This window comes from Sinohyriopsis cumingii, chromosome 6 (genome assembly GCF_028554795.1).
Source record: "Sinohyriopsis cumingii isolate HCF-2022 chromosome 6, ASM2855479v2, whole genome shotgun sequence".
In the NCBI taxonomy this organism is placed as follows: domain Eukaryota; kingdom Metazoa; phylum Mollusca; class Bivalvia; order Unionida; family Unionidae; genus Sinohyriopsis; species Sinohyriopsis cumingii.
In genome coordinates, this window is record NC_142966.1 from 97946346 (window position 1) to 97958952 (window position 12607).

The window sequence follows — 12607 nt, forward strand, 5'->3', positions numbered from 1 at the left end:
CGCACACATCTTCATAATCCACTATTCATATAAATCGCCACATTAAATCATATATGTGTCGTCATTACGTGTTCTGTTGTTAATCCGAAATATCCCACCCGGTTATCTTGTTACACACGTCCGCGCGTTGTTTGGTCATGATCTAGGTAAGATCAATTTTACGTTTTAGGGGGATGTTTTCCTTCACGTACACGCTTTAAGTATAAGAACCCACAGTATTCGTCGTTCAAACCATTCTGCAAAGAATAAAAAAAGAAGATGGCTTCTAACCAAATGGACAAAATACAAACATTACAAGACGTTTTAGACAACTTAGGAATGATGGAGCAGATGTTGATAAGACTGGTTGAAGACCATTATTCCTATAGTCCCCATCGTGTAAAGATGGAAATTAATAACTTAAAAAAGGTAAAGGACAAGATTAGTGGTGTCATGAAAGAGATAAAGGAGGAGAAGGAGGATGAAGAGGAAAGAATAAGAATAAGCAAATGGAACGAAAAGATTGAAAAAGAAGAAGAAAATGAGAAGAGGAAGAAAGAAGAGGAGGAAGAGAAGAAGAAAGAAGAGCAGGAGAAAAAAAAAGAAAGAAAAGAGAAAGAGTGTTGGAGATAAAATAAGAACTTGGTGGAGAAAAAGAAGAAACTAGAAGCAGAAGAAAACCCAAAGGCCCTTTTCAGGGCTAGCCATATTTCTCGAAAAGAGATAGTCTTTCCATTGCCTACCCCTTTTTTTAAATTTAAATTTAAATTTAAATTTAAAAACTTTTAAAAAAAAAAAAAAAAAAATTCCCAAAAGCCCAAACTCTATTCCCCATGTTAATTTCCCTTGTCCCTAGACAGACCCAAACTCTATGTTAAATTCCCATTGTCCCTAGAGTTGCCCACGATTTTTCTCCATGTTAAATTTCCCTTGACGCTAGAGTTGCCCAAGGGGTCTTGTAATGCTAATTCCCATTGACGGTAAAGTGGCCCACTTAACTACTGTGGGGGCGCCAAATATGTTTCACACAGGGCGCGGTATTGTTTCATGCCGGCAACGATTGTAGGAAATAAATGAGACAATAGTAAACAAAAACCCAGTGAGCTCACAATTCAATCTTTGCTGAATTTTCCCTCCAACCTCTTTCCTGTCTTCTCCATCGTATTCTCACCTGTCAGACCTTCTTCCAGCTTTCTATTCCATTTGTTACTACTCCCCCATAATACCATCCCCCCATAATATCATCACATGCTTCACCCCTCCATTCTTTTTCATATATCGCTACTTCATCTACCTGAACCTCTTGTATATTCATTTCAGTTATTTTACTATCCGTCATCATTTTGTCATCTATCTTATTATCAACCATCGTAGCATTACCAGTCTATTCTTCACAAGTATTGCCCTCGTTCATTTTTTCGTCACCTGTGTTACTAATTGTTACTAATTGTTACTCATTATTTCTTCTTCCACCTTTACCACTTCCAACTTTTTAAAACTTGTCTTACTATCTTCCATCTTTTCTATGACCATTTTGCTTTCTTCCGTATTTTCATGATATGTATTACATTCCTCTTCCTTTTCTTCATTTGTCTTACCCTCTTCCATCCTATCGGAAAAATTCTACTTTTTCTTTAGGGGTCTTCATCCCCCTTAAACATTTCTTCACCCATCTGACGTTGCTACCACATAGCTTCAGTATTCTATCTCATCTTCTCTATGGCCTCTTTGTGCGTTTCTTTGTCCAACTCTCGATAATTTGCCAAAAAATAGCAAATAGTAATAAAAGCATTCTATTTTTGAAGCAAACCTAATAATAAAACTATGAAATCCATCCTTTTCTTTTTGTCAACTTTTGTATTTAATAAGACATACCATCCTCTAAGCCGCGCTAAATGTCAGAACAGATATATGTAGGATGTTTGATTTTTGAAACTCCACAATAGAGTTTGGTATTGAGACGTGAGGTATTTACCCCAAACATCGCTGTCGACTAAACATTTAATAATAAATCTGAAGTAAGCGTGATTATTGTCGATTCTTAATCGCATCTATTATATTTGTTTTTCCTTATATTCCTCATTTTTCATTTTTTTTTTAAAATGGCACTTTGAAGATATTATTGGCTTTAGCACTGGAAGGAAAGTAGGAACTAAATGCCTTTCTCAGGATACAGAGAGCCAGCCAACCAAAACTGGTCTGAAGGAGTAACGGGCCCTGAGTGGCCGAGTGGTCTAAAGCGTTCTCCTTTACGGATCACTACCATCTCACCTCTGTCTGCGTGGGTTCGAGTCTTGGTATGTGAGAAAGCTTGCCAGTAGCTTCTCGTGGGTCGGTGGTTCTTTCCGGGGTTTTTCCCTGGTTCTTCCTCTACCATTAATACTGGCCGCCATGTATAGCCTATCGTGTGCTGAAAAATGGCATTAAACCCAACAGCAACAACAAAAACTCTGAAGGAGTATCGAACAGTGACCCTTTGATAATGAATCTGAAGCTCAACTGGCTATAGTACAATTCACATAGCTCAGGTACGCGCTCAGAGACAGCGACATTTTGGATAATTTAATTACGCACACCATTAAATAGCGTTTATTCACTTTATTTTGCGTCTTGTCCATCAAAATTTCATTGAATTTTATTGTATAAATTCCTCGAAAAATGCTTAATGGGGCAAATTTAGTGATAACGTACTTCGATATTTTTAGAGGCAGTCAAGCAAGCGGGTGATCCCGTTTAAACTGTTTTGTCGTGCGCTATGATGTAAGACGGAACGCTCCTGCGGGTGGGAAGAAGTTGTACTACAAACATAGAAACGCGACAATGTCCTCATTTTTAAACAAAGCCTGGGAATACATCGACAGGAAATAAAAAAATATAATTTAAAAAAAAATCATAAGAGAAACGCACGCACGTCCAGTCAGTTGGAGGCAATTATGTAACTTCGTATATATCTGACTGTATGGTATGTCATGTCTTTTATTTCAATTCGTACACAATACCTATTTTAACATACAAATATGTTCCCTCGTACACGTAAAAGACAGTAGAAACACGACTGTTAATACAGATATATTTCAGTTAAATTTTACATCATGCCAAATTATCACTTTGAATAATTGTCAAAGTTATGAATAAAACTTATTGTATGTTACTCCTGTACCCTATTTATAGCTGAGCATCGGTACAGGAGACGAAGGAAAGTGCACGCGACTTTTGTTCATGCGATCATACCTTGATTTCTCATCCACTACTAATAGTTTAATTCAATATAAACTTTCTTGACTCAGTCTAATGCCGAACTGTCATTGTGAAAGTCCAAAGCGATCGAAAATTTTCGGCCAAAATATTTGGTATGACACTTAATGCGCAGATCACTTTAAAATCACAATTAAATAAACTTTTTTTATAACCATATTACGATTATATCTTAAATCTAAAATTAGTTTTTAAATTTTTACCAGCTTGCATGACCCGTGTGGCTTTTGCTATAAGCTGCAGCGGCTACCATCGGAGGAAGTGGAATATTTACCAACATCAAACAGATGAACAAGGTCATATACACTGAGAAGAATTATTGACATTTTTGGCTGAAGGTTGCTAAAATTACAACATGGAAGAAAAATGAAGATGCCAATTAATTCACCTTGAAGCAGGGTAGTGACAAAAGACTTTCGTCGGCCGGGAACCAAACCAGGATCAGCTGTTTGGAAGGCAACCATGCCAACCTTTACAACCGACGTGCTGGTGAAATAATGAGTCATCATTCCCATGACATAGGTGGCAGGTTATGCATTGTGCCTGTCTTTGACGTATGATGGACTTCCATTTCATATAGATTGTCTCACGATTTTTGACTATTGACAGTTAGGGGACTGTTGTGCAGAGATAAATATATACTGAATACATAAATTAATTTTAATATGAAAAAGTAACGATGTATATATTGAAAGAAGACAGTGTAATTCCAAATGCATGTACATGAATCACAAGGTAATCTTTAAACATATATGTCAAAATATGAGATACAATTATTCTTGAATCTATGCTAATTACTGTAAGCTGATAAAATAATACAAAATCTGAAGAATGGGAATAGAGGTAAAAAGAAAGATGGATAATATTCACAATCTCTTTGAAAAGATATGGAAACGTGAAAGCAACTGAAGCAGCTGGAGCAACAAGTGTTAAAACATCATTATCATCTGACGTAGTTGCTGGTTCGAAGCATGTAGACAGTACATTATATATGAAATGTTTCATAAGTTCACCGAAAAGTGTGGTCCAGACATCGATAATTCATTGTAAAGTTTGGACATTAAAAGAGAGAAAAGCCTAAATTTCGTATATTCCTTTGATTATTATTTGAAAGAAGATGAGTTCATTTAAGATTATATTGCTGGGGGTATATGTTTCCGTCTATATTCCATGTGACATTGACATTCATATACAAACACATAGACAACGTTCCTCCATACCATTAGAACAGCGACATGTTCTAATTTGATATGAAATTGATTGTTGCTTAGTCCACCTATTATGTTCAGGATGAAATGTTATGTATATTTGATTTAATTTATGTTTGATAAAATGTATCTGTCTTTTTGTTCGCTATGATTTTTTAAAATTCCATTAAATGCTCTTGTAATGTAATTTTATTTACTGGATTTGACATTTTCCAGAAATTCAGTTAAGTATTTGCAAACACTAAAAATAGAAACTTTGCATCTGAAACTGACCTAGCTCCTGACCTTGATTCAGAATCGGTTTGGGTTCTTGTAAATACATCTTTTAATTTTTAAAAATTCTCTCCCAGAGTAAAAAATCATTGGTTTTTGTCAAGATCATACGTGACAAATAACATGTATCAATTAGTGTTTCCCAGTGAACTGATCCATATTTGGGCATCCGGGTATCTGTTTTGCGCAGTAGTCACATTTAATATTCATATATTGAGAAATAATTATTATTCCTGCCTTAATACTTGAACAATCAGATTGTTTTATGTTGTGACCAGTTTGAGATGATTTTTAAAAAAAAATCTTCAAACTATTTGGATTATTTTCCCCTGGAAATACTTGTGCTCTAAATTAATTCTTGGACAAGGACAGATATCGAAATTTACAGAATTCAATCATTGGAATATTATTTTCTGTGATTCAACAAAGAACTGTTGACAAATCAGTACAAAACTGACCACATCATAATTCATCGCCTTCCATTTTTTTGATTTCATCGGGATTCGAACTCATTTTCATTAGAACTTTCTAATACTGTGACTTCTATTTTTTAATTCTTTGATTATACTTAAATTACTTTTGGAGTTGATTCTTAAAACCGTAAGATCTTTTTCTCATTTCTACCGTGATTTGTTAGGAAAAATAAATTATTGGATAAATTTTACAAAACTTGTTGTCTTCACTTTTTTTCTTGTTACTGTTTAAAAAAGCCCAAACACGTATCAGAAGAGACATGGCCATTTTGTAAGTCCTGTGAGAGTTTTCGGGATTTTGACAACGCGATTTATCTGCGAGTCTGAGTAGTTTAAATTCTATGTGATTAAGCCGGTTTGAGATCGTTCTCCCCTTTTGACCAATTCACCGTCACATAAGTTAGATTTGTCCAGGTTTGTTTCGTTTAAAACATGAGATCGAAGAGAACAATCACATAAATATATTCACAAAAATATATTCAGTTATTTGTGTCAGTTTTAATATACAGCTAGTATAACGAATTTATTCTGTGATGCTTTTTGTCTTATTTCTTTATTCATCGTTCTAAAATGTTTTGTTCTACATGAAACAAATTATATACTATAAGAGATATTAGTTCTAATTAATTGATATTAGTACGAAACAAATGGAGAAAGAGGTTAAAGAATTGACATGTATGTATGTATGTATGTACGCATGCATGCATGCATGTATGTATACACGTACGAATCTAGTTAAAACAAATTATATAGCAAAAGAGATCAAAACAAACAGACCAGAAAGGAATGTATGGATTTCTTTACTGTTATGTAGGGACAAAGTAACCTGTGTCAAACGGGAAAGGAACATAAGGCCCCGTTTCACAAAACAATGTACGCCCAAGATTTTCTTAACTTGTTACATTCGATATTTGTACGTGATTACGGGTTTTTCACTAACGAGAATTACGTACGTTTTACAATTTTACGTAACTTTACGGCAAGCTGTTAGTGGTGAGTGTTTTCATACGAACGTTTGTTGAGAACGAAAGTCAGAGTGAGCGAGTCATTTTGAGATGCGTCCTGGCATTCAAATATATACCGTATAGCGGGTTCCATCTCTGTCTTAAATCATATTTATAAATGTTCCCTGTAAAACAAAAAAATACGTAAAAAAACAACATATGTACGGTACATTTTACATTGCTGATTATTCCGAAAAATATAAGGAAGCCAGTCATAAAGTTATCAGTTTACTTAAATTCCTTGGAAACAAATATGTCCGAAAATTTACGCTTTTTATATACGGCATGTGAAGAACATGAATTGCAGATATAAAGAGAGGTTTTCCATCCAATGTGATATGGAATATGTTGATCTTAGTAAAAGGATAAATCAAGATTCTGAAAATCTAAACCAGTAGACTCAGTTTTTCTATTATACCTGTTATTCGGGTCGTTAAATTTTGTTATGTGTGTTCACATATGAATATGTCAACATTTCCTCTCTTTATGTTAACAACAGCTGTCGTTTAATGTCCTTTGTTTTTGGTTATCGTCATTTTTAAGCACTTGATAGGCAATATATGGCGGTCAGAATAGCTGGTAGCGGAAGAATTTGTGAAAACTCGCTAAGAACGCAGACCCATGCTAAGCCACTGGCAAGATTTCTCAGATACCCACATTATCCGAGCCCGAGACATCAAACGAAAATAAAAATCAGACAGTCCTCACTTTATGCGGTGATCATCAGCGTCAGTAACATCTTCATTATCACAAAAAATAAGATAGTCGTATCTTCAAGAAACTGGAATTATTACATTTGTATAACGGCTTTTATTATGATTTCTTTCATACAACCGCTGGTATTCTGATTTCTAAATTCGTGTCACCTAAAAGAATAAATGAATATTAATAAAAGGAACATATGTATTATTAAAGAATATTTCAAATAGAAAGTTAAAGAAAATATAGTTGGTATTATCCGCAACATTTATACAATATTTAATTCCTAAAAGATGTTACACAAAGTTTCATTTCAACAAACTATTCTATTGAGAGATTAATATTCTATTGCCAGTTGTTTAATATAATTCCACAATGAGTTTTATAAGCTATTCTCACTTATTATGTTCATATTTCCATTGAAAATGCATATTTGTACGATGATTCCTCAGAGCCATAAATATTGTGATTAAGAAGCATTACTGAATCCATTTAAAACTCGGCACACTCGGTGGCGTCGGTAGCGTTGGTCTCACCAAGTGCGGTAACTCGTAGCGTCACCCCCATGGAACTCCTTCCGTAACAGACCATACAAAATCCTTAGTAATGTCATGTTTGTGTCACCCTCTCGTACTGTGTCACCCGGTGCGATCCGCATTCCCCCTGGTGACGCCAATATGCACACTATTACTGAAGCAAATGATAAGCTGTCTCTGTATACATCAAGTAAAAATTTTCCATGTGAAGCACAGTGCATGATATAGAAATTCGATTGAAATAATTCAACCAAGATGGCTGATCACTCGAATACACATAATTTAGGTAATAAGGATCATCTAACAGCGGGGCAATCTGGAGGATATAGTTTAAAAAGAAAAATGAACACTCTAATTATCTTGATTATATGATGGTGGATGGAAATTTATTGTGCAATTTGTTTGAAGCATTTTTTTAAAAATACCATGTGGTTCATTTAGGACTTATTTACCCTGAAATTTGGGGCCCCGAAGTGGCCAAGTGGTCTAAAGAGCACACCATTCCGGATCACCTCTCCCTGCTTGGGTTCGAGTCTCAGAGTCGGCTAACGTGGGTATGTGAAAAAGCTTGCAAGTCGCTTCTCGTGGGTAAGTTCTTCTTATCGGGGTTTTCCAGGGTTCAATCTCCACCAGTTATACTGGCGGTCATTTTTAGCCTATCCTGTACTCAAAGCTGGCGTTAAACCTTACAACAACTACACTGAAATTCAAAATTACCTCCCCCCCCCCCTTCTTTTCTAGATGTCTGTCTGTTTTTTTTTTACCAGTAAGCGCATGCGTCCACTCTCCGTGCATGTCAGAAGGTATGTTTGTGGTGCGAGTATATATTTCATTTTACATGCGTTTTTGACCGGTCCAGCGTCGGGTCGTACGAAATCGCCAGTATGCGGTTGTTGATGCTTATTACGTTGTTTGGTGTTAGGTCAGACTTGTGTGTCGAAAGAGTACTCTGTCGAGACGAAATCATCGTCTGTTTGGCCTACAATATTTTCCTAGGTTTAGTCTCCATCCATCAAAAACACAGCCTTCATTGTAACTGCTTATTTAACTAATCAGTTAATTTAAATAAACCTTGTTATTTTCGTTGTAATTTAATATTTGCCTCTCTCTTTAAGTAATAACTTCACTTTAAGGAAATGATCAATCTTTATGTTTCTTCTCTATGTCGTCCTTCTCTCTCTCTCTCTCATTTATCAGTTATATCACCGAATATCCTTTTTAATTGAAGCGAACATGGCATAGAATAAACGAAATACGTGGGGACTATTTGATGGCTTCACACCGTCCGTTCGTCCACTAACTTCGCCGATGTGCATCAGTCCCCTCTCCATCAATCAAGGCAACTAATTATTGAGGTCTAAGCTCGGAGAAAGCCCTATATAGGTTTTGCAAAGAATTTCCCCCGTTACAATTTTTGTGCCGCGACCAGAATATTCGGTTAAATTTGCTACTTTCATAGTTTGGTATTGTTAAGATCTTACAGCAATCAAAATTTTATTCATGTCGTCTTCCCGGAGATTACTAGAATATTGGGATAGCGAAATTGTTGATGTGTTTAAACCCAGATCAGCATAAATTATGTTTTAAAGTAGACCAGCTGTGTCGTAAAGAGCGATGATTTATTCTCCTGATGAGTAATTTTATGACACGAATATGGAAATTGTGGACGATGGAGTGCAGACACTCACACGTACTAAGTGTTTAGACGCATCTACTGGCAAACAATTCGATATGAAGTCAAAGCTGCAGTTATAGTTTCAGCCGCACAATGTCAAGTTCGAATCCCTCAACACACGCAAGACAGCAAGTCTTCATGAAGAAATACTTTGGCGCGTTATAAAAAGATTAGGAAATATGAAATGTACTCACCGACGCAGGATAAGTATGTCATACATGTCAGTAAACCACCTGAATATACAGGGGCTCGTGACAAAGAAAATTAGGATTGTCCGTCAATGAATTCGAGCGCTGTCGATATAACCTGTATTATATTGTCACTGGATGTACACCCAGCCCTCGATTCATTGACGAAAACTTCTAATTTTCTTTTGTAAGGATTCACAGTGCCTGAATCCGTTGTAATATATACGCACACTAACCGTGATGCATGTGTAGGCACACAAACTTGTGTATCTTCGATCTGAAATTCAGTCGCACCCAAATGCATTCATGAAAACACTATTAAAAGTGATGAACTGTATAATTACGACATACACATTGAAACAAATACGGTTATGTTTGTTGACAAAATCGCTAAAAGCAGAATGTACACAATCCGCCATGCGGTAATACTGCTTCTTGGTCCACTATCGAAACGTCGCTTCCTTTCGCAAAAACAGAAAAGTTGGAGTCCCATTTACTTCGTGCCGAGAAGAAACAATTTGTAGGCTAGGGCTCACTCTATAACTCGAGATGCTACCTGCGACGACAGTATATTGTGCAACATTTACCGTTGTTGAAATGGTTATTGCACAAACGAGTGCGCGCGTTCAACTTCTAGTTGCTCTGGAGCGGCCGATAGGGGTCACATAACGTCAGAGGCCGAGGAATCCCGAGTCTCGTCATACAGTGTGGCCAATTCAAGATCAAGTGAGCGTGGCGTAAACTCGACAATACACAATTCTAATTCTACTGTGGACGATCGTTCTGGCGGTGACTTCAGTCACAAAAATTCAAAACAAAACGAATGAATTTGGGCAAAATCAATACTTGGAAGGTACCAAATGATTTTGAAATGGAAATAAACCCATGAAGAATTCGATGGCAAAAACTTGGAATGGCAGGGTCATATTGCGAATTTTGAGCAAGTTGCTTACCGGAATAATTGGAATAAAAGTGAAAGTGTTCTACAACTTGCAATGAGTTTAAAAGCGGTACCACAACGGTTACTAGGTGATTTAGACCGAACTAAAATAGAGGACTATGACTTTCTTAAAGCTGCTTTAGAACAAAGATTCAGTCCAATAGAAAGGGAAACTGCTTACAGATGCGAGTGTAGACATAGGCGAAGACGAAATTTGGAGTCCTCTGCAGACTATGGTTATGCTGTGAGGCAACTAGCCTCTCGTGCATTTCCGACGATTTTAGTTTCGACGAAGAAGACATACTGATAAATCAATATATATATATATATATATATATATATATATATATATATATATATATATATATATATGGGGCGGTCTGGAGAGTCAGGAAATTAGAAGGCATGATCATTTTGGGCAGTCTAAAAATCTAGATGATGCAATGGCCAGTGCAACTAAGTATGAGGCCTTTGAAAGGATTTTGGCCAAATTGACAGAAACCTGTAAATAAGGACATCCCCGTCAGAGCTTTTAGGCCTAATCATGACCTGCCCCAAAGGAATACCAAACCAGGTAATAAGAAACATAGCAAAGACAGCGACACGCGTTCGAATATTGATAACCTTGCAAGAGCAGTTAAAGCTCTCCAAAAATATGTAGACAAAGAAGCGAAACTGTCGACCAAAAGTACAAGACAGATAAATATGGTACTTGGGAATATGCAACGAAAGGGTAGAAATACTACCTGTCGAGCAAGCCACCAACATACCAGAACAAATTAGATAGAGTTTTATACTTGTGATGGATTTGGTCACATCAGTAGGGACTGCCCCAAACAGACCCAGTAGTATATTTAGGTGAAACCGGAACAGTCGGCCTAAACTGTTGTAGAGTTAAATTACAACTGACTGATCTTGAGGCTGAAAGTAGGGACAGACTCTTAAAAGCCAACTTTAAAATTAACCGCTATGGCTAAAACCTGACGATTTGTTTCTGTCCACGTGTGTAAAACGCCTGTGAAAGTTTAGAGAGATACTGGGTCCGCTGTAACACTTATTTCTAAACAGGTTTTTGAAAGACTTGTGTCAGTGGTAGTTAGGGGGACGATATCGCGACAATGGGAAATATCATTAAAACATGCTGAGGTAATATAAGACAAGGGGGTATTTAAAAAAGGGCCTGTATAGCGACAAGATTAATTTAACATAGGGCCTGTATAACGACAAGGGGAACTGAACATGCTGGGTCCGATTAGCGACATGGGATATTGGACAGAGGTGACGTCACGGTACTGGTTGCATTCGTAACAGTCTTGCAAGGGGCTGACCCGAAAACGCGCTCCTGTAGTTTTAGACAAACAAAACAGACATATACATATGCATCCGTATACAGATAGACAAACAAACAAAGACACAAGAAAAGCAGGGCAAATAAAGTGGAAATCTTTTCGAAGCAATGGAGTAGCCCTGAAAAGGGCCTTTGGGATTTTGTTAACACGACTGAGTTAACATAGAGAACATCGCAAAGGTCTTCTTCTCACATCCGGACCGTATATCAAGACTCGCTTCAGACAGCCTTGCCTCTTGACGTAGATCGTCCTTTCCAAATGGTCGTATATGTGATCTTCGTGATAGCCCATGATGATTTCACTTACACGGGATAGTCCGGGTTGAACAGCATCGACAAAATGTGGGTAGACGATTCTACGTTAGTCCACATCCATCTTGTGACGAGAACAGGTCATTGGAATGAGGCAAGCGACGGGTATTTATGAGTTATGATCGGATCGAAACAGGTTGACCTCTTCTACCAATCCAAACGCCACGTGTTAGCTTAAAACGTAAACGAAGATGAAATTTCGCAAAAGAGACTACCACTTACACGATAAAAAATACTATCGATCACATCACTATACCATTCAACATCCCATTCAACACCCCATGCACACACACACTTACTATCCGAAAACGTCCTGTGTTAGCTTAAAGTCTAAGAGAATGAGATGAAATCCCACAAAAATACTCACATACCTTATGTGTCAGTCAACATTTCTTTATACACTCTGTCCAAAATGCCTTGTGTTATCTTCGAGTGTACGAGAAGATGAAAAGAGACAAATGTACTATATCCATCACACCACAAAAATACCATCTACCACACCAACTATACCATGCAACAGTAGCAATATAAAGGGGGATTCTCTTCAACCCCACGCGCATAAGTATAAATCTGATTTATTTCCGTCTGTTTTTGGTTTGTTTTGTCAGTCAAGCGTGATTCAAAGAGTGGATCATACATATCCATTCAAAATTGGTGGCGCTCTCAATTTGTATTGTGTCTCAATGTCCGTCTTCATGAACCAAAGTCATGTTGAAG

The 12607-nt window shown here is 36.9% G+C and overlaps 1 long non-coding RNA gene across 1 annotated transcript in view; it reads left to right on the plus strand.

The window, feature by feature from the left end:
- LOC149797521 (uncharacterized) overlaps positions 1–5332 on the plus strand; it is a 42073-nt gene extending 36741 nt beyond the window's left edge. The window contains exon 8 of the long non-coding RNA XR_016421839.1: positions 3441–5332. This is a non-coding gene — a long non-coding RNA (uncharacterized LOC149797521). The remainder of the gene's footprint in view (positions 1–3440) is intronic.
- Positions 5333–12607: the final 7275 nt, after the last annotated feature.